Source organism: Haemaphysalis longicornis, unplaced genomic scaffold (assembly GCF_048455015.1).
Source record: "Haemaphysalis longicornis isolate Haplotype H1 unplaced genomic scaffold, Haemaphysalis longicornis Haplotype H1 scaffold_35, whole genome shotgun sequence".
Classification (NCBI taxonomy): Eukaryota; Metazoa; Arthropoda; class Arachnida; order Ixodida; family Ixodidae; genus Haemaphysalis; species Haemaphysalis longicornis.
In genome coordinates, this window is record NW_027526352.1 from 429,363 (window position 1) to 451,756 (window position 22,394).

Here is a 22,394-nt window from a genome sequence, read left to right on the forward strand (position 1 = left end):
GTATCGTTCACTCAGTTAACTGCCTTTCCGATAACAGCAATCTTAAGTACGATATGCCAACCATATCTCGAAATAATCATGCCCTATGCCTCGCCCCATTTCATGCGCACACCAATGTATTCAAATTTAGGTTTTTCCAGGAACAACAGAACAGTGGAAGTTACTGCCTGGTGAGATTAGGAGCCCATCGATAAATAAATTTCTGCCGTTTATCGAAAGTCAATTTCTAATCAACAGTTCCTTGCTTTGTTGTGTTGGTATGTGCGCCCCGTCCTGCAGTGCCCACTCATTGGATGTATAACACTTTTTCTGTGTAGATTTGCATCTGCAGGACCGGGGGTTTTTGTGAATAGAATTTCCATGTGTGTACGTGTTTATATTGTATTTTCTTGTTCCCTAAAGTGGTGCATTTGTAATCACTGCTCTGTATATCAACCGCTCCTGCTAGAGTCCTTAAAGAGCTGCAGTAGGTGGAAATAAATAAATAAATAGCTAAATAAATGAATAAAAAAATCAAAAACTTTTACAATGTAACATGTTTAATTTCGAAACCTTACGTATGCTTTTTTGCTCGAATAGTTTTCATGTACGATTTCTTTTATTGCAAGCATCGCCGTGTTGCAAATTGGTGCACCGTAGGAATCGCCTAGGAATACGGACTCGCAGTTTTTGCACAAGATTGAAAAAGTTCAGAAGTGTTCGCCATTTATCTCGTCATTCAGAGACATATAAAATCACAGACTATTTTTCTTCATCGTCTCCAGAATGTTGGGAATCTAACAAAAACATACACACTAAACTTTTTTACACCCTTTTTGGCCAAAAAGGGTGTAAAAACCTTGTCCCATGGCTAACACCTTTAAAAGGTGTTTTCGCCAAGAAAGGGTGTACGGACGAAAAAAGGGTGTAAGAACAAAAAAAGGTGTTGAGGATGCTCAACACCCTTAAAGGGTGGTGAGGACGCTCAACACCCTAAATAAAGGGTGTTGAGCATCCTCACACCGTTTTTTAAAGGTGATGGCATGCGCAGTACCATGGTGTTGCGCATGTCATCACCATAGCCTTGGAGGCTTGCGACCTATCACCAGGGTGTCCTAATGCAATTCATGGCGACAGGTGTATGTCTGGAGGCTCTGTAAGTAAATGAAATGCAATAATTTATGACTAATGGCACAATTTAAAGTTATATATACAGTGATCCCTCGTGGCATCAAACTCGGATATCTTGAAATATCGGTTAACTTGACATGACACACAAAAAAAACGTAGTAGTCTGAACCAAAAAAGAAGAAATAATAGAACTTCCCATTTTCATGCACGTGACGATCACAACATTCGTGCACTAGAGGGACCACTGAAAACCGTTATCAGTGTGCTCACTACACATTAGCATTCAAGTGATACAACTAGACAGAACTGGACCCCCACTACAATTGCAATCATGTTTTCTGGTGGTAGCTTCCAAAAACAATATCCCATGTGATGTGCACCCGTAGAGAACTTGTATTGGTATTTGTCGTCACGACTTTTTTAAAAGGCAGACAACCACATTTATAAGTTCTATTGACCATAAATTGCACAATTTCTTTTGTGTCAAAAATCTTGAGACTCAAGCCGAATGAAACCACGTTTTCCGAACAAACTTTTACAATCGACAGTAAATGTTGCAACACAAAAAAAGAAACAAGAATGTTTGCAAAATTCTGTGCATGAATCCTGAGACAAACTAATTCACAACCATAAACTATGATTGAGGTGTCTATTAATAAACATTTTGGCAACTTCTCTTAAAACTTTACAGCCAAGCACATACCAAATATTAAGATACAAGCAATTATGAACTTCCTTCCCTCCGAATGCAATGAGGTGGACACAGCAGTCTGAACTATAAAGAACATTTATCTTTGACCCATCCTATAGCCGCTATTCATTGAAAAGTTTAGCTGTCAATTTCTTCGTTTGGCAACACTGAAATAGCCATGAACATGGCTGATCGCACGGCTCGTGCCACTGCGGCCTCACGCCGAAGAAAAATATAACACCGACGTGCGTCGCCTGCTCCGTTTCAACCGATTCCAAACAGTGGTGTCATCAAAGTTGTTATTAAAAGCACTCGCGTTGGAGTCAAGGCATTACTTTGCGTTCGGCGGGCTAGAGCTTGGAATGTCCAAACCATATCATGCGCTTAGCACAGACAAGTACCGGCAGAATCCAAGCACACCCTTTAGGGTGCTTGGATTCTTTCGCCGCAGGAGCACCCTTTTCTGCCCAAAATATCATAGGTAGGAGCTTTTTCTGCAAAAGCACCCACCTAAAGGGGTACAAAAAGGGTGCATCATCCTCGGTTCACAAATGGCGCTGCAGGTGTGCAGCCACATATGGCACAGTATGACACACAATTACGGTATGAAACATTCGTGCTTTCCAAGCTCCGTTCTATGAGACATTCCATTAAAGCTCGATGTCAGCTGATAATTTACTTGAACTTTCTGACCCACCGATTTTTGAAGCATCCATTTATAAAGTCTAATATTACAGCCAAATCGCAGTACAGAAGTTGTATCATTAGAGGATGTTGATTATTCGAAACGGTGTTAAAAATTCAATTTTATGTTCATTTTGCTAAACTGCAGCGCACATCCTTCGAGCTTCACTGCACAGCATAGACGTGTTATGCAGTGAAAGCAAGAAAGCGTGCAACAAATCAACTGCACAAAAGTTCTTCGAACCTTAAAACCCTTGGCTTCTCAGCATTTCATCAAACTTCCAATCACGGTAGCTACTCGCAATGTTTAGTGCCTTATTCTTGAGCTGAGCAGAAAAGCTCAATATTAAGGCAGACCAAATACAATATGTATACTTCCCTACGTACTGTGGCTTTATTCTACCCATAAAAGTTGGGTCCCCACTGCCACTTATTTTATTTTACATTATTCTCTTTGCTTCATGAAAAATGACCCCCCATAGCAATACCAAGAACTGTAAACATCACAGAACAATGCATATGAGTTCCCTGGTTGAAATGTGATGACATTGTTGTTATAGCAGTATTTTATCATGAGTCTAGCTTGTGCATGGTGCCTTGCATTATGTCCCTGCTGGTGGATGTGGGGTCATTTTTCGATGTTGCAAATGAAAAGCCAACAGCCAGTGCCCATTAGTTTCGTCTAGTATTACGAGGTGCGTCATGGGAACCATCAAACCCGTCTATAGCCCTTTTAAGAGTTGACTAGAAGTAAAATCAGCAATATTATCAATAAAACGTTTAGCATCTTTTTTATTAGCAGCTTTACTGTTGCTACTTGCCATATTTAGGTTTTTTCTGCTTTTCTTAATGACATTTTTGTTTCGCTGAGAAGGTGCATAACCAATGAAAGCTTTTCTGTAAACCTTTGGTAGCTATGCAATTGTTAGAAAATATTTTACTAAATAAGGCAGCTTAAACTTAGAATACTTGCATTTAGAAACATTAAAATCAATTTAAATTGATCATACATTTCTGGCTGTTTTTACACAAAGCTGCACATGGGATATTAGGTGCACCGCTAGGAGGGCTCTGGATTAGCTTTGGCAACTTTGGGATATTTATTGTGGACTTAAATCTCCACACATGGGCATTTTCACTTTCTGCCTCCACCAGGAAAATGGCCACCAATTTAGAGAGCTATTCTTACTAGTATTTGATGTACATTTTAAAATAATCTCAAGTATTATAGCCACAAAATTATTCTCTACAACAGCACCCAGCGGGTGCTGTTATAGAGAGATTGTGCACTACACCAGACAATGTACTACACTGTCGAGAGCTTTGACATCTACAAAGCAAGCTAATACTGGTAAAATGTTTCATACCATAATTACTGTGTGTTCAAAGCTCACGTGTGAAGTACAGATACTGGTGCTTCAGCAAGAACCGAGGATGAGCACCCTTCCTGGTTCTGAAAAAAAATAAACATGGAAAAATGCTTTAAGCAGGTTTAAGAAACAGGGTTGAAAGAAAGTGAGCAAGCAATTCTTTCAAAATATGCAAAGCAATGCAAACAAATATTTATTTCAACTTCATGTCTACAAAAGACAATCTCATTAAGGCTGGTAATGGGGTCTTGGGTAAAAAAAGAGCAGAGAGCACTTATATAAATGCTACACGGAACCTTCAAGCCAAAAATTGCTTGAGCACTTAAACTAATCACTGTTGAACAAATTCATGAAAATTGAATGGATGAAAAACCAGCGTAAACACAGGACACAGTTAAAAGAGAACAACAGGACAAGCTTATCCCGTCGTTCTCTTCCGTACCCTGTGTTTTCCACTGGTTTTTCATCCATTCAAACATGTACCAACTAGCACAGTTCGATGCCTTGGTATCATAAAAAGACGAATTGTCACTCCTTACAGACAGTTGAAAAAAAAGAAAGTATAAAGCAGGTGACAAAATTAAAATGACAGCAGATTGGTTAACTTTTAATTTTAAGTGATAATATAAAAAATAATGGCATGAATGAAAGTGAGCAGCAACCACAGGACCATGATGCTAGGCCAACATTCCACTTTGAAGCAAAATATCAGCTTTCAACGCTACATAGGCCAAACATGCAATGCGGCAACCCTTTAGGCCCACAAAACCTTCCATAATCTTTAAAAAAGCTACAATTTAGTTGAGAAAAACTGACCACAACAAATTGGAATTGACAACTAGATACAGTTGTCACACCAAAGCAAGCCGGCGAAAGTTGAACAGATATCTAGCTGTTCTACCCCCTATTTGTGCCCTAGCCTCTGATCCGCTGCAGCAAACAAAAAAATTGTTTATATGTAGAACTATGGCTCTTGGTCAAACATAGACAGTTCTAATGAAGGAGCCAAGTAGGTTCCGAAACGTTGGGAACGCTTCGGATAAAGTCCTTGGTTAGAGTACTATATTTGTTTCCATCAAACACAAAAAAAAATGCATGGTAAAGCGCTAACATTAACTTTGTCTACTGCGGTTCCTTCATGGTGACATCACTACAGGAACCAAAAATACAATACAGTGCATTATAAAGGGGCCATTCGGACAACATAGAAGTTCGCTTCGTTCGAAATATTTCCTGTTTTATAGTGCCCCACCGCTTCAGCAAATGATGCTGCATTCACTGAGAAATTAATTTAGGTTAAAAGTCTGATTCTCCCACCATATCGTGTTTTTGGGATATCAGCAATGAAGCCATAAGTGCATGTAATCAAAGAAACTACTGCGTCACTCGGGTCTGCAGCCTTGCTAGCCATCAGTCCTCCCAGGTGGAGCTACCATACTCATCCACAAACCGTTGTTTGCCATTGCTTTGTTTTTGACCGCGTCTGCACCTGGCTTGTTTTCGTTACTGTAGAAAGTAATGGTTTTATGAAACATGAGGTATCCTCGACAAACAGGGTCACGTAAGACAACATCGCCTATGCCAATCGGCCAGGGCCGTGCAAGCCAACTCGAAAGCGGCGGAGTGCTGTGCAGCTAAAACAAGCATAGTGCACGCCGTACCAACAGCAGTGCGCATCGGTACTTCTATGTGTACGCGTATTTTCGTAACTTTGATTGTTTACTGCCCCATTTTTACTGCTGTAAAATGAATATGCATTACATTTAGGTGCAAATAGCTCATTCGGCATGCTTATAAGGGCTGCCCAATTTGCGTTTGCTTTTGCCGGCCTCAGCCAATCGCACAGCTGGGGACATATGACATCATAGGTACTGCTGTGGGAAATGAGCTAGTGGGTCGCATGGCCATTCCGTTTTTCCTAATTATATAGCTTATTCGAGTGAAGTGCAGCTAAAAATGGTGTCAGTAGGATTCTAACGAGGCAATCTGTCGAATGAATCAAACTTGTGTGTTGTCTGCATGGCCCCTCTAAGCAAAGACACGGCAGCCAATTTTTTATTTAGGCTGCCTTCATGCACACAGTACGGGACTCCTGACATATTTACAGTTGCAATAAACATCAGAAATAGAAGGAATATACATTGGACACTCCACAATGTCCAAAAACAAAGGAATAATGTGCGAGTGAGCTACCTAAAACACTGCGACAGAAGATCATATACATCAAGGCAACTAATAAAAACCATGGCTAGTGCATAGCCACTACGCAGCTCATTTGTTAAGAGCTTATGTGCGTCCCCACAAGTTGGCTGTGTAAACCCACTGACACCTAACAGAGTCCAAGGTTCGACGAAAACTCGTCAGGGGAGGGTGATTCATTGATGAAATACAAGCAGGCACTCGCCTGGTCAAAAACAAATAAATAAAGACGCCTTGGGGCCCCTACTGGCCCCTTGTTCACAATGAAGAGGGGGTGAAAGGTCGCGACTATCTATAGGTTCGGTGGCGCAGATTGCGCATGTATATCTCGGGGAGATTACCCCGCTACCGGTTAATCGTGTTTTTAGTTGGTTGAATATGCTCTGATCCTAAAAGTAGTCGTGTTGACAGGCGCTTCTCTCATGCGATTATGCTTGCGGAATCCTAATCGATGGAGTGGTCAGTAGCCAGGTGATGATCCGCCGAAGCAATTCAACTTGCATTGCCTTTTTTGACATCGTTCTGGTGCTATTGAATTCTTTTAAAAATTTCCAGTTTCACCTATGTAGAATTAGGAACGAAAAAGAGACGCCGACCAGTCCAAACAAAACGTACTGACGTTTGGGCTTCCAGCACGGAAGCCTTGTTCACAATAAATGCATCACCAGAAGTGGGTCGTTTAAGTGGGCTTAAATAATCGCTGCAAAGAGCGTGCGTAGATCGGGTTTAGATTTCCGTCGTTACGATTGACTGTGTTAGATGTGGTCTGAATGATTAGTGATTCCAGATGTAGCCGTGATGCTGTCACATTTTCTGTAGCGACGATTCTTACATTGTACCAATCAATCTTGTGGTCATTCACGACGGCGTGTTCGGCTAAAGCATTGTTGCGGACGCTTTTATTCTTTACGTCACGTGCGTACTGCTGCAGACGATTCTTATAATTTCCTGATTCCCTGATATACACGCCACTGCAGTCTGCACAAGGTATCTCGTATACCACACCGGGGAAGCGCTCCTTGGGCAAGCGGTCCTTGACTCTCACGAGCTCATGGCGCATCTTTTTGGCTGGAACGTGGGCCACCTGCACGTCATATTCCCGTAGGATACGTGCCAAACATTCACTTGTTCCTGGAAGGTAGGGCACAGGAGCTCGCTTCATCGGGGCAGGAGGCACGTCCAGTTGTCCCCGTCGTGTCAGTTGGCGTTCTGTTGTGTTTATAATGTGCCTCGGTAGCCAGGTCGTCCCGTACCTTTGCCGTGTCCACCGCCGCATCCTCGGGCTTCGAGCACAATCTTTTCGCACGCTGCAGTAGTGTGCTAACAGCAGCCGTCTTGCGGGAATCGGGGTGCACGGAGTTGAAGTTCAGGTAGCGGCCTGTGTGCGTTTCCTTGCGGTACACGCTGAAACGTAGCCTCTGGCCCTGCCGAGACACGAGGACGTCCAGGAAGGGAAGTTTGCCATCGGCCCCCTCTTCTGACGTGAACTGAATGGCACGTTCCACACTGTTGAGGTGGGCCAGCAAGCTGTTCGCCGCGTCTTTCTGAACGACGCCGAAACAATCGTCGACATAACGCAAGAACACTTTTGGTTGAGGGGGCAAAGGAGGCTAGCGCGCGTGCTTCCAGCGCTTCCATAGTCAGGTTCGCCACCGTGACCGAAATAGCGGCACCCATTGGAGTCTCCTGCCTTTGCTTGTAAAAATGGCCTATAAAGACGAAGTACGTATTGTTGAGGCAAAAATCTAGAAGCCTACGTAGTTCTGGCACATCCATCGGTGATCTCTTGGGCAACGTCTGATCAGCCTTGAGAGCAGCGGTGCATAGGTTGACAGCCAGGTCAATCGGAATGCTCGTGAAAAGGGACTTCACGTCGAAGGACACCATCAAGTCGTCTTTCTCGATCACGGTGTTGCGAGTCTTCTCGACAAAATCGAAAGAATTACGAATGTGAGTGGTCCCTTTACCGACGAGCGGCGCCAGAACTTGGTGCAGGAACTTCGACAGGTGGCCCTGCACCAAGTTCTGGCTCCGCTCGTCGGTAAAGGGACCACTCACATTCGTAATTCTTTCGATTTTGTCGAGAAGACTCGCAACACCGTGATCGAGAAAGACGACTTGATGGTGTCCTTCGACGTGAAGTCCCTTTTCACGAGCATTCCGATTGACCTGGCTGTCAACCTATGCACCGCTGCTCTCAAGGCTGATCAGACGTTGCCCAAGAGATCACCGATGGATGTGCCAGAACTACGTAGGCTTCCAGATTTTTGCCTCAACAATACGTACTTCGTATTTATAGGCCATTTTTACAAGCAAAGGCAGGAGACTCCAATGGGTGCCGCTATTTCGGTCACGGCGGCGAACCTGACTATGGAAGCGCTGGAAGCACGCGCGCTAGCCTCCTTTGCCCCTCAACCAAAAGTGTTCTTGCGTTATGTCGACGATTGTTTCGGCGTCGTTCAGAAAGACGCGGCGAACAGCTTGCTGGCCCACCTCAGCAGTATGGAACGTGCCATTCAGTTCACGTCAGAAGAGGGGGCCGATGGCAAACTTCCCTTCCTGGACGTCCTCGAGTCTCGGCAGGGCCAGAGGCTACGTTTCAGCGTGTACCGCAAGGAAACGCACACAGACCGCTACCTGAACTTCAACTCCGTGCACCCCGCTTCCCGCAAGACGGCTGTTGTTAGCACGCTACTGCAGCGTGCGAAAAGATCGTGCTCGAAGCCCGAGGATGCGGTGGTGGACACGGCAAAGGTACGGGACGACCTGGCTACCGAGGCACATTATAAACACAACAGAACGCCAACTGACACGACGGGGACAACTGGACGTGCCTCCTGCCCCGATGAAGCGAGCTCCTGTGCATTACCTTCCAGGAACAAGTAAATGTTTGGCACGTATCTTACGGGAATATGACGTGCAGGTGGCCCACGTTTCAGCCAAAAAGATGCGCCATGAGCTCGTGAGAGTCAAGGACCGCTTGCACAAGGAGCGCTTCCCAGGTGTGGTATACGAGATACCTTGTGCAGACTGCAGCGGCGTGTATATCGGGGAATCAGGAAATTATAAGAATCATCGGCAGCAGCACGCACGTGAAGTAAAGAATAAAAGCGTCCGCAACAATCCTTTAGCCAAACACGCCGTCGTGAATGACCACAAGATTGATTGGGACAATGCAAGAATCGTCGCTACAGAAAAAGTGACCATCACGGCTACATCTGGAATCACTAATCATTCAGACCACATCTAACACAGTCAATCGTAACGACGGAAATCTAAACCCGATCTACTCACGCTCTTTGCAGCGATTATAGAAGCCCACTTAAACGACCCACTTCTGGTGATGCATTTATTGTGAACAAGGCTTCGGTGCTGGAAGCCCAAACGTCAGTACGTTTTTTTTGGACTGGTCGGCGTCTCTTTTTCGTTCCTAATGTACCCTCCCGGCCAGACGGGATTCCATCATGCTCTCGATTTCACCTATGTAGGATGCGTCGCAATCCTTGCATGGAATTTTGTAGGCAACACCGGGGAATCTTGATTTTTCTAAAGGGTCCTTCACGCGTACCAGCTTCTGATTAAGCCTGTTCGTTGGCACGTGTGCAATTTTAACGCCATATGTGCCAGACACCCTTGCAAGAGCTTCACTGATGCCTTGCGTGTAGAGGACGGCAGCGCGGTTTTGCCTGTATTTTTCAGGAACCCTTTCGGGGGAGGCAACTGAAGCCCGCAATTGTTGCGTCCTCACAAGCTTTGAAGGGTAGCCATTGCTGCGAAGGTCCTTCCTTACCACGGCTAGCTTTTGCTTGCGCAGACCAGGCTCAGAGCAGATTCGTGATGCGCGTGAGAAGAGTGCAGCGGCAACGGAGCGTTTTTGGCCTATAGGATGCGCAGAGTCGAACCCCAGGTATCTACTCGTGTGGGTCGGCTTTCGATACACACTGGTTGTAAATCCTTTGGCCGACCGTCTCACAAGTACGTCGAAGAAGGTGATCTGTCCATTATTTTCCTGTTCCATGGTGAACTGGATGCTTGGAACACAAGAGTTTAGATGCTCAAATAAAGGCATTACGTCTCGGCGGTGGATCACACAAAAACAGTCGTCTACGTAGCAGACAAACATCTTGGGGCCGTCTTGTACGAGTATAGCGCAGAATTTTCTAGAGCCTCTAGGACAATATTCGCACAGACTACTGAAACGGAAGCTCCCATCCCTGTTCAAAACCGCTGGTCCGTTGAAAACAAAATATATGTGTTCTGCAGGCCAAATTCCAGGAGACAATATAAGTCTTGCGTCTCAATTGGCGAACGTGAAGGCAGAGATGCATCGTTCTCGAGTAGATCCTTGCAACTCCGGACCGCGTAATTTTGCCTGGAATTTGGCCTGCAGAACACGTTTTGTTTTCAACGTATAATGTTACAAGCAGCGGTTTGGAACAGCGATGGGAGATTCCATTTCAGCAGTCTGTGCGAATATTGCCTTAGAGGCTCTAGAAAATTCTGCGCTATGCTCGTACAAGACGGCCCCAAGATCTTTGTCTGCTACGTAGACGACTGTTTTTGTGTGATCCACCGCCGAGACGTAATGCCTTTAATTGAGCATCTAAACTCTTGTGTTCCAAGCAACCAGTTCACCATGGAACAGGAAAATAATGGACAGATCGCCTTCCTCGACGTACTTGTCAGACGGTCGGCCAAAGGATTTACAACCACTGTGTATCGAAAGCCGACCCACACGGGTAGATACCTGGGGTTCGACTCTGCGCATCCTATAGGCCAAAAATGCTCCGTCGCCGCTGCACTCTTCTCACGCGCATCACGAATCTGCTCTGAGCCTGGTCTGCAAGAGCAAGAGCTAGCCGTGGTAAGGAAGGACCTTCGCAGTAACGGCTACCCTTCAAAGCTTGTGAGGACGCAACAATTGCGGGCTTCAGTTGCCTCCTCAAAAAGGGTTCCTGAAGAAGACAGGCAAAAACGCGCTGCCGTCCCCTACACGCAAGGCATCAGTGAAGCTCTTGCAAGGGTGTTTGGCACATATGGCGTTAAAACTGCACACGTGCCAACGAACAGGCTTAAGCAGAAGCTGGTACGCGTGAAGGACCCTTTAGAAAATCAAGATTCCCCGGAGTTGCCTACAAAATTCCATGCAAGGATAGCAATGCATCCTACATAGTTCACTGGAATTTTTTAAAAGAAGAATTCAATAGCACCAGAACGATGTCAAAAAGGGCAATGTAAGCTGAAATGCCTTGGCGGATCATCACCTGGCTACTGACCACGTCATCAATTGGTACTCCGCAAGCATAATCGCGTCAGAGAAGCGCCTGTCGACACGACTACTTTTAGAATCAGTGCAAATTCAACCAACTAAAAACACGATTAACCGGTCGCGGGGTAATCTCCCCGAGATACACATGCGCACTCTGCGCCACCGAACCTATAAATAATCGAGACCTTTCACCCCCTTTCATTGTGATCAAGGGACCAGTAGGGGCCCCAAAATGTCTTTATTTGTTTATTTGTTTTTGACCAGGCGAGTGCCTGCTTGTATTTCATCAACACCGAACTAAGCCGCCTGAATCACCACTTTATAGACATTGAGCAATTCTTTGAATTGGTTTATTGTAGCAAGCAACCACTTTATGGACATTGAGCAATTCTTTGAATTGGTTTATTGTAGCAAGCTGTCTTGTTTATTTCCTTATTTTTTTGGCATTTCCTGTCTCATTTGATATTGGGAGACCAGATAGCTTTTACTACGGGTCATGCACTGGTGACAACAAATATTTGATTTCACTTTAAACAATTTTGAGTTCGGTTTTATTGCTCACCAGCCAATGACCTGAAATATAAGAGGCTCTTAAAACATGTGCTGGCATTTCTTTCCTGCACTGTAGTACAACTAATCATGACTTTTATCATATTTTGTTCACAAATTGTAATATTTAGAAAGTATTCAGCTGAATGAAAACGTTATTTCAGAACCATGCGCAATCAACAAGGCCTCAATGACCCTCCCCACGTGGTTCACTTGTTTCTGTCACAAATAACCTGATTCCAGCCACATTCCACCCAAGACGAAGGTAACATACCCTCTGGGATGATGAATAGATGAATATTTAAAATGCCTTACGAGTAAGTGCTCAGCACATGAAATTGTGGCATTAAAACAGAAGATCCGTCTGCGGCATCCTTCACTTGGGGCACCGCTTGATCACAAACTTCGAGAAGCTGAAAAATGCTCCATGCGCCGCTCCAGCCAGCAGAAACAATGGAGGACGCAAGTTGGTAGGTGGACCGTTGGCATCCTGCGATTGTGAAGATTTTTATTTAGTAGATGCTCTTCTTTTTGTACCATTGTTCATTTTTCCTTTAACAAGCAGCTGAACTCCTGCAGGTTCTACGGATCATACAAGCATAATAAAATGCAGCAATGCAGAACAATTGGCAGGTTACCTCAATTTTTCTTTGCTAGGAATGAAAACAATGTAGGTAATCTATACACCACTACAATCAAACCTTTCAATTTTTACCTACTTCACTCCTAACAAGCCCGCATACACGTTAGACATGTGAGAAAGCTGCTACATTTATGCCCACAAACTTAATCAGGCATCAGAAATCGGCAGGGAACGACGTGTTACCTTTAAATGGCACTTTTTTTGTTCAAAACACGTAAATCGGCGAGAAAGGCCCATAACTATAATTTCGTACCCTTATCTGGAATGGTTTTCAGGCAATGCTTACATCTCACTTCAGTACCTTCAGGTGGTGGAGATCTTTGAAAACTCATTGTGGGCAAGTGGGTTGTGTTCAAGCTCTCGTATCTTGCCAGCACATGCTGGATTCCAGCATTCCCAATTCAACGTGACGACTCGAATGTGGTGGATGTAAGAAAGAATAAGCACACGCCAAGGGCGTAGCCGGGGGGGGGGGGGTCCAGGTGCTCCCCCCCCCCTTCTTCATAATGTTTTATGCCAAGGCTGGGGTGCGGTTTAGGCAGCCTGAAAAACCGCCTGAAGTTACCTGCAGTTTTAAGGACATTCTTGCTCACATAAAGCTGAAAACAAGGGCTATGTCAACGTCTGATCCCTGCGCCCGCTCCAGATGCTGTACCTGTCAATATATACAGCCCGGCTGCATTTCGCGCCGGATACACCGACAAGCGCCGGGAACCTGCTGCGAGCCGATCAAAACAGCCCCACTGTTTCAATGGCGGAACAGCACGGCCGGGGAATGGCAGAACAGCAGGAAAAGCCTCATATAGGCTTACATGTGGACGGGAGCGTGTCATTCCTTGTCTTTACACTGGTACAAAGTATAATCACATGACAGAGCATGTCGCTGTATATTGTTCAGTCAACTATCAATCCTTGATATGTTTATTTTTCTACCGACATCGCATTTCATTGACTATTGCAGATCCATAATTTCTGCTGCATAAAAAGCATTGCTCTGCCCATGTTGTATTTCCTCCACGTCAACAAAACTACACAATTCTCCTTATTGCGGAGCTTTGTTTTTTTGGCACTATTCCACTGTTTCCTTGACCTCCCTCTTGGTTAGAATCAGCATTCTGTATTTGCTTAACCGGAATTTTACTGAAGCCATGTCTGTTTCGATTTAACAGATAGAAATATAATGAAATTTAAGAAACGTGCAACAAGCTCAACATTCAACAGCAGTGCAATGAGGTGTTCTGCTTAGCGCAAGTTTACTACTCACGTTACTAGCACAAAAAATAACAAAAGGCGATTACTTAAGGACGAAGACGCACGTTTGCTAGCTTCACCGCCATAATATACGAATGCGCCGCATGTACAGTCCACTGCGATTCGATGGTTGTCGCGGGAAAGCTACTCTTTCAAACGAAGCAGAAAGAACACCAGCTTTAGCAAATATTCCATGCAAGTTTCGTTATCGTCGGCGTAATAAAGGGCAACCAAGTCCAAGTCTGTGCTTGATAACAACGAATGTACAGCTTGAAACCAAAAGGGTGGCAAGTCAGTCGTGCGGGCCATTGTTGTATCATGGAACAGCCAACAAGGGAGCGAAGAGTGCGAAATCTCGATTTTCATGGTTCCGAAACGAAACCGTGGGCTGGTGGCACGCTTGGCCGCTCAATGCTGGCGCGATAACCTTCAAATCGTGCTCGACTGTACTTCATAGCTGACAAGAAAACTTAATAGTCCCTTTTCTAAAGGAAATCTAAAACACGAGAATCTTGATAGCAAACATTCAGTGTTGGCCTCCACTTCCTCCCGACGAACTTCGGGGACCGCGCGCCACTCACGAGCGCACTCATGATCACGCTCACGAGCGCGGGTCCGCCTAACCACCTGCTCTGCGGACGAATGATTCGCCCGTGGTCTGCCCATAGACCAGCGAACGGGAATTTAGGTGATCCTAATTATCATCACCATCTAAGCTCCTTAAAAGAGCCATGAAGAGAAAACACAAGTTTGGTTCATTCAAAAGATTGTCTCGTTAGAATCATACTGACACCACTTTTAACGTAAACTTCGCTCAAATAAGCTACATAATTAGGAAAAACGGGAATGGTCATGCGACCCACCAGCTCATTTCCCGCAACAGAACCTATAATGTCACATGAGCTAAGCTCTGCGATTGGCGGAGGCTGGCAGAAGCAGACGCCAATTTGGTAGAGCTTACAAACTAGACGAATGAGCGATTTGCGCTTAAATTTAGGGCACATTCTTTACAAAGCAATAATAATGATGGGACAAACAGTGGAAGTTACGAAAGCACATGTAAACATAGAAGTACTGATGCGTTCTGCTGTTCGTACTGCGCACAGCATGCTTGGTTTAGCTGCACAGCACTGCGGGGCTTGGGGTTGTCTCAGACGACACTGGCCGATTGACCCAAGCAACGGTGTCTTACGTGACCCCATTTGTCGAGCGAGCACTGTTTCAGCGAACGAATATTTTCTCCCAGAACAAAAACAAGCCAGATTTAAATGCGGGCAAAAACAAACCAAACGCTTGCCACGGTATGGTGGCGCCATCTAGGTTACAGAACGTAAAAAAACGCGGGAACAAACCAACACCGCTGTACAGGGTGGAGACAACCTTTGAACGGTCCCGTGCCGCCGCGATTGGGCCAACAGGCTCAACGCGTTATTCTTTTCGTTTCCCACGAGACCTAGCAACGCGAAACAGACAATATGATTCAAACTTCTTCAGTAAACCGCGTTGCGGCGATAATTTTAGCGCGGTTTTGACACAATGACTTGCTTCGGCGGCGAGCGAGCAACCGAAAATGGCGGCGCCAGCGTATACGTGTCTCTGCCCTGTACGGCGGATGCGTGAATGAAGGTACTCTAGGCTGCAGAGCGGTCGGTTCCTGTGATGTCATTTGGGACCACGAAAACGCACGATTGAGCGGGAAAATCAAAATTTTAACCTAAATTGTTTAATTTCTCAGTGAATAAAGCACCGTTTGTATCCAGACAAGCGCTGGGGGCACTATAAAACACGAAATCTTTCGAATAAAACCAACTTGCATTTTCTCTTCATGGCTCCTTTAAGGTGGGCTCTACAGTTAGCGTTGAGCATACACAAATCGCATGTTAAAGTCAGTTATTTCAAGCATCGTTTGCAAAACAACGCGCAAGATGTCTTGCCTACATATTTCCCCGTCCCATCTTTTGGTCGACCACGGCTCCCCCCCCCCCCCCCGAAAAAAAATTCCTTGCGCCTGGCAAACGCCCAATCAGGAGTACGTTCAGCATGCACGTCGGTTGTTTAAAAAAAAAGGTGTAATGTATTGCTCAGAAGACTCAATGCTTGCACGCATCTTGGAGCAGCAACGGCCTTGGCAGATGTGTTTGAGTGGTTTTCCTCTCTCATAACATCCACAGTGCTTTCAGGAAAAGCCCCAGGCCTAACAATTAGCATGTTCCAGTTAAGAATAATGCTGCGGATACTTTACATTTTTCAAATCTTTTTTTTTTGTGGAAGGATGTTTCTTTATTGGCGGTACAGCACTAGCGTGCGTAAATCGCAGCCTTCAGAACCCCAATCAGGGCTGTTTAAATGGTACAGGCAGTTACATAACTATTTGAAAAAGTGGACTGCAAGGACTGTCAATTCACATGATAAACATCCAAAAAATAGCTGAAAACAGAACTGGTAAGGCTTTACCGAAGAATAAACTACAAAGGTAATAACATTTTTGTGTCACCCCCTAAGAAATATGGCTTCACCGTAGACATGACTAACACCAGGAAGTTCGTATACATGGTGATTAACTGCTACGCCCACATTATGATTTTGGGTGAAACTTTGAGTTTTCCGAAATTAACAATAAAGGTTGCCATTGAGCGCCTACATGTTAGGTTATGCATGAAACACCAATAATTGTTACGGGGGAGAGAACTTGTGATGTCAAGTGATCGAACAAGTGATCGAACAAGTGATCGAACAATATTCAAGTATGATAGCCCACTGTGCTACCAAAACTGTGTTTGAAAACTTACGTTCTGGAGGCCAAACACTGTTGACAATGCTTGTGGCTCTTGTCCGGTTGAATGGAGGGACGTGATGCGCTCAGACCGTCCAGAGGTCCAAAACGGGATGACACATGATTACCACACATGCAAGAATGGAAATGATTAGGTGCACGAATGTTACGTCTCGGGCACACAACATTCAGCCAAAATCACTGCCCGCGTACCGCGGCACCGTACACATGGTGAGGTGGCTCGCCGCAAACGCAACGAAGCTTGCGAGGCGCGCACATTCGCTCGCAAACGATTCTCCCTCGCAATTCCCAACACGGCACAAACGACTGCGGTGATCAACGAAGCCGAAAACGCTGCGCAGCACAGTTTAGAGGAGTAGCCGCCCGTGTTCTGATAAACTACGCGTAAGACGTGGTTCGCAGTGGTGAACTCTGAAGCTGTTCAATATAGTGCTGCGGAATGGGAAAAGTTACTGAGTTACTGAGCGCCACGGCGTTACTGAGCGCCAGTGCGTTTAGCGCTCAATGCAAGCACCACATCTTTCGCACATCGCCTTTCTAGAGACGAGCCCTCTAGGTTCAACCTCGCCAGTTCAGTTAAACAATTCACACACGCGTGCTCCTGTTAACGAATCCTTAAAGCGGCGATGACAGCTACAAACGACATCCAGTGACAAGAAAGGCGGCAAATGTGACGAGACAGCTTACCGAGAGGAGCCGACGCAGAAGAGCGAGCGACGTTCAGAGGCAAGCGCCAACGAAATTAGCCGTCTTCAGGTGGCAAAGTTCTCAAATACTTCATCGCGAAGTCGAACACGACAGACACAACCGAAGACGACGAGGTGCCCAATTAATCATAATAACTGTGCTTGTTTAACCGCACACCACAGTAAACACGTAAACAATCGATGAAAGACGGGTCACGGGGTATCTGTTCCGGAATCCGGCCACGCCGCCGCGCGCCGTACTCAGGGAATCGGCCGTTGGCAGGGAGTTGCGTAAACAAATTAAAACGACAACAATAAATAATTGCCTCTTTTACTGAATATAACATAATCTTTAGGTTTATTATTTATTGTGTGTATTATAATAAAGAAGTTTAGATATTTCAGTTTACAAACACAAAACGCGAACTGAAGCTTTTGGCGCTCGATTTGAACGTTAAAAAAAGCAGCAGATAGTAAGATAACACTGCGAAATGAAATTTGGCAGTGTTCTAGTGTAAGTAATCGTATTATTATTTGGCGTCTGTTTATTTAGCGCCCGATTTCATGCCCCTACCTCCCCAACTATTGTTTTCTTTTGATATCTGCCTTGTTCTCCAACGTTGTTTCTGCAGGAAAAACTATGTGGTCTGTTTATTGCATTTGTACACAATATTTACGGTCGCTAACAATAAGAATGGAATAAAATTGTGATTGCTAGTACGTTATAACTCCACTGAGTGACGAGAATGACTGTTGTCAGAGAGGGCTATGATTGTGTTGGTGGGGCACGAGAGGAACAGGGAACGACGGAATGATGATACAGATGTCACAGTTCAAGGCTGTGCTGTGCTCCGTGCAAGGCTGTAGAAAACAAAAAGTGGGAGGGGGAGTGTTGTTCTGTCGAAGTCGTAACAAGCAAGGGCTGATATTTTTTCCTGTTTCAACGTCGGTGCTGCCGATGCTTTTTATTGAATTTGGCAGCTTTTTTTTTTCTTTTGAACATTTTTGACGAGGTTGGGAGGATGGTGCTATGGGATGTCTTTTTGAAATTATATTGCATGCATGGCCTCAATCAATGAAGAGCTGAACACCTTTCCCACACCCTTTCAACACCCTTCCTCAAAACAGGGTGTTGAGGTTGGTCAACACCCTTTTTTTCACGAAAAAAGGGTGGAAAGCAATGAAAGAGGGTGTTGAGATTCAAGAAAAAGGGTGTGAGGGCCTCCCAACACCCTTTTTTCAATTATTTTACACCTTTTTTGGCCAAAAGGGCGTAAAAAAGTTTAGTGTGTATAATACTTTTAGGAATATCAGATACAACACACAAAAACACAGTAAGAAATAGAACACCTACAGTTACGTAAGTGAACTTTCAGAGGCCTTTTTCGCGATATGACGCAGCTTGAGTTCATTATGTTATTTCAAAGTGGACTTGAAGTTGCCTACAGAAAAGAACACCTCGCATAGTCCACGTTTTGACGCCGCAATAGGGGGTTAGCTTCATGCTCTCCACTAGGTGGGTAAACAGGGAGTCGAGGATATAACAGGCAACACAGGTTTGGGTATAGAAATATTTTAATTAGCAATGAAGTTGGGCTGGTTCAGACACGCTCACCCGGCATGATGGTGTGACTCGCAAGATATGGTAAGGAAGGCGGCTGGCGCTCGACCTTGTGGATGCGGCCTATCGTTGTGTGATTGGAGTGCCCGGGATAAGCTTGGTCTCTATGTTCCTGGAAGGCCCCCACTCTCCTTCCATGGCGCGGTGGTGTTCGCGCATGCTACATGGCCATGGCGACGAACACAAGGTGCTACAGCAGACTCGCTTTTGTTTGTGGGGAGGTACAAGGAATGACCGTAGTGTCGATCTTTCTTGGGGCGCAGGAGCGCTTGCAATGTCTCCTACGGCATTTCCGATGACGGCGGGTGGCGAGCGCGCGATCTGGGGGCTGACTTGTTATGCTCTCCGCTTGTGCTTGGAGGGAAGGCAGAGCTGGGTCCCTGTTCGTGGAACTGCCGGCTGGCCGGTTGTAGCGCAGTCTGCGCGCTTTTGCGCCGACCCAACCAAGCGCCTGGGAGAGGGGAGGAGGAAGGAGGGGGAATGGCATGGCAATGTTTTCGAAGAACGGTTATTGCTCGAACATGGGGTGAGACGCCCGTCGGCTCTTATGGGTTTCGGTGCACTCGAGCGGCTGCCTGTATTAATGTTCGAATGACACAGCATGACGCCATACTGTCGTCATTGCTACCCCACGACAGAAGTTCAGAAGGCTCTCGACTTGCTTTGTAACAGTGGCTCTTTCATGCAAGTTAGGTATTTTAGATTAATAGGAGCACTGGGCACTATCTCGGGAGTTCAATAACCTTCCCCGCAGCCCTACCACCTGACTTTTTGGCCCATCACATCTAGCCAACAAAAGAGACATTGTGACAATAAACAACTTACTGAGACTCGGAATTGCCGACAACGCTGTTTCATGCGTGGTGGTGACGTAGGTGACTACATCAATACAACTGGAATTCTCATCAATCTATCGTCCTTCTTTCGGCACGTTTGTTCTGTGAAGGACGAGTTTGTTCGTTCTGAATGTGTGTCACGCTCCTCGACAATTTATGTAATGTAATGTACTCACGTTCCAGGCTTCAAAATACCTTAGTGGCTTTCCTGGTATTATCCCTCACCTCACAAATGAAGAGGAGTGGGCCTGCAGGCAGCCATGTCGCGATTGTGAAGGTTGCGGCACAGATCTTCACTATCGTGTACAGGATTCAGGAAAAAGGAGATTGATGAGACATCGAACGTGCCTCCCTGTGAGAGTGGCGGAAAGTGCAATTTAATTACCCCTAGTAAACATCGAGTTTTAAATACACGGAGCGTTATTATGAACGCTCCAGGTCATTGCACTTTTTTCTGCGGCAGTCAGCTCTTAGTCAACGAAGTTGTCTAAGGGAGCTGGCTGAGGTCATTAAGGATAAAAGGCACGATGGTAGTGCGTTGGAGATAGGATTTCGACGCTGGCGATACGTCTTGTTGTTTAAAGGGACACTGAAGTGATATGTAAACATTGCGGGATTACTAGCGCAAATTGTAGTCCGGAGTCCCCAGGCCATGTTTCGACCACTCTAGGCGCGTTTACGCGATTTTATTTAGTAGAAAAACTAATTCGAAAACGCTGTCCTCCTCTCTTTACGCTCGCCCATTTTCTGTGGCGTTTTCGTGTGACGTCAGGAGGGGATGAGCTGGCAATTCGCTGCGCCACGGCTGCGCTACTGCACGGCTCCCCGGCCGACAGAGTCAGTCGGCCCAGCGTTTCGTCCGCCGGCCGCCGGCGGGTCGTCGCAATCAAGGAGGTTAAAAAAAATTGCTTGGTCGCAATTCGTTCGCTTAGTTGAAACGAAGCCAGGACACGTTTGTGAATGGAAGAATGTGCCTTTCTTTACTTGGTTTGTTTGTACACTGTATCTAGCTCCAAGTCAAGGTCGCTTCGCTGACTGGTACGCCAGTAGGAAAATATAAGGCCTCTTGAAGGCGGGAGAAGAGTCAGCGAAGTCAATATAGGTACTAAGCAAATAAAATCAACTGATATTTTTACGTACAGCAGTAAAACTAGGGCGCGGGAAGCACTTTTTTGCGCTGGGCGAACAAGCACAGCGGTCAGCAGCACGACTACGCATCTGCGAACGCTTTTCCGTCTACGAAATGCAATTGCTAGACGTGAGCTACTGTGGAAACTCGGGCGACGCTTACTGCACGATCGCAGTACCACAAATAGTCACCTAAGTGGCTTAAAATGCCAAAACTAAATAAAAGTGCAAACCGGTTGTATAATATATACCCTATATTAGGAAGGCCTCTGCGTCCCGCTCCGTGGCCTAGCGGTCTGGGGCGCCAGGTATGTCACCGCAAATGTTTTGCGAGTCACGAGTTCGAATCCCCGCGGGTACGTGCTTTTTTTTTGTAAGTTAACTTTTTTGTTTTCCGCCGATGTTTTCTATATTGAGTTCACCTTTTTTGGGCCGCAACGTTCATGGCTACACGAACTAGTTCACAACACGCGCGCAGGCTGGCACTGGCGCGCTAGCGAGTTCTCGTTGGCGTGCTGTTGCCATAAGCACCGACTGCTTGCAGGCAGTGGGCACAGGCCAGAATGAACAGACCCTTGGCCTGGTGCGAACACGCTTTTTACGATACAGGCATGAGGGAGGCAAGCTCCAAATATGGGGGAAAAGCGCATGACATTTGAACGTCTGCGGGTACGCGGAGGGCGTTCATGCACTGCGTAGGTCTCGGCTAGTGAATGCTATGACTACAAGCCGTCCTGGGAGGCTTATCTTGTGCATTTTACAGCCGACAACATGGCAGAAGCGCGGTACGATGATTACTGAGATATTGAGAATGCCCATCCAACAAAGCCATTGGTTATGTTTTACAGAACCGAAACCAAAACCGAAACTTCTGTGATTGCTAACCTTGGGCATCGTCCAATCACGGCGCCCCTCCTCCCAACGTCACAGCTTTAGTTGGTGCGGCCGCCGCAAACCGCGCATGGTAGTTTTTCTTCTTTCGCGCTTTGTAAAATAATTACCGATTTGTCAACCGGATAAACGATGAAAAGTGTGCTAATTTGAGCCAGTCTACGCAGTGCAAGCAAAAACGGGAGCTTGACAAATTCACTTCAGTGTCCCTTTAAGAGGTTCTAGGTGTGATACATTCTACTACACGTAGTTCTGGGGTGTAAAGAATAAGCACAGTGGTGTCATCAAGGAAAATGGACAACATAAGCTGTAGACTTCGTAGGTGCCGACAAAGTGCATAACGCTTGCAAGAGTACGTTCCTTTTACGAGCTCCACTGGCGTTTTAAATGCATTATAATGAGGTTATCCGGCCCAAATGACACTTTCAAAAACGTTCACAACTAGCCGTGACAACAAAGAGTTTGATAATATCTCATTTCAATGATTGTTAATTTTAAAGTAACAATATAGTACATTAAAATGCCGTACGGCGGCAGAGTTTGCATTTTGTATTCGTAGCTGAGAATAAAAGCGTATGTACTGCATAAGCATCAAAACAAACGTTTCCTTTAATTTGATTTCTTGTGCCTAGTTTGAAATATTTTTAGAAAAGGTTATGATTTAATAATAAT

The 22,394-nt window shown here is 45.5% G+C and overlaps 1 long non-coding RNA gene across 1 annotated transcript; it reads right to left on the reverse strand.

Moving 5' to 3' along the window:
- Nucleotides 1-2,946: 2,946 nt before the first annotated feature.
- On the reverse strand, nucleotides 2,947-16,653 carry LOC144177938 (uncharacterized). The gene is made up of 3 exons (XR_013323884.1): nucleotides 16,556-16,653; nucleotides 12,188-12,362; nucleotides 2,947-3,938 (listed from the first exon to the last, which is right to left on the reverse strand). It is a non-coding gene; the product is annotated as an uncharacterized LOC144177938 (long non-coding RNA).
- Between the last annotated feature and the right edge of the window lie 5,741 nt (nucleotides 16,654-22,394).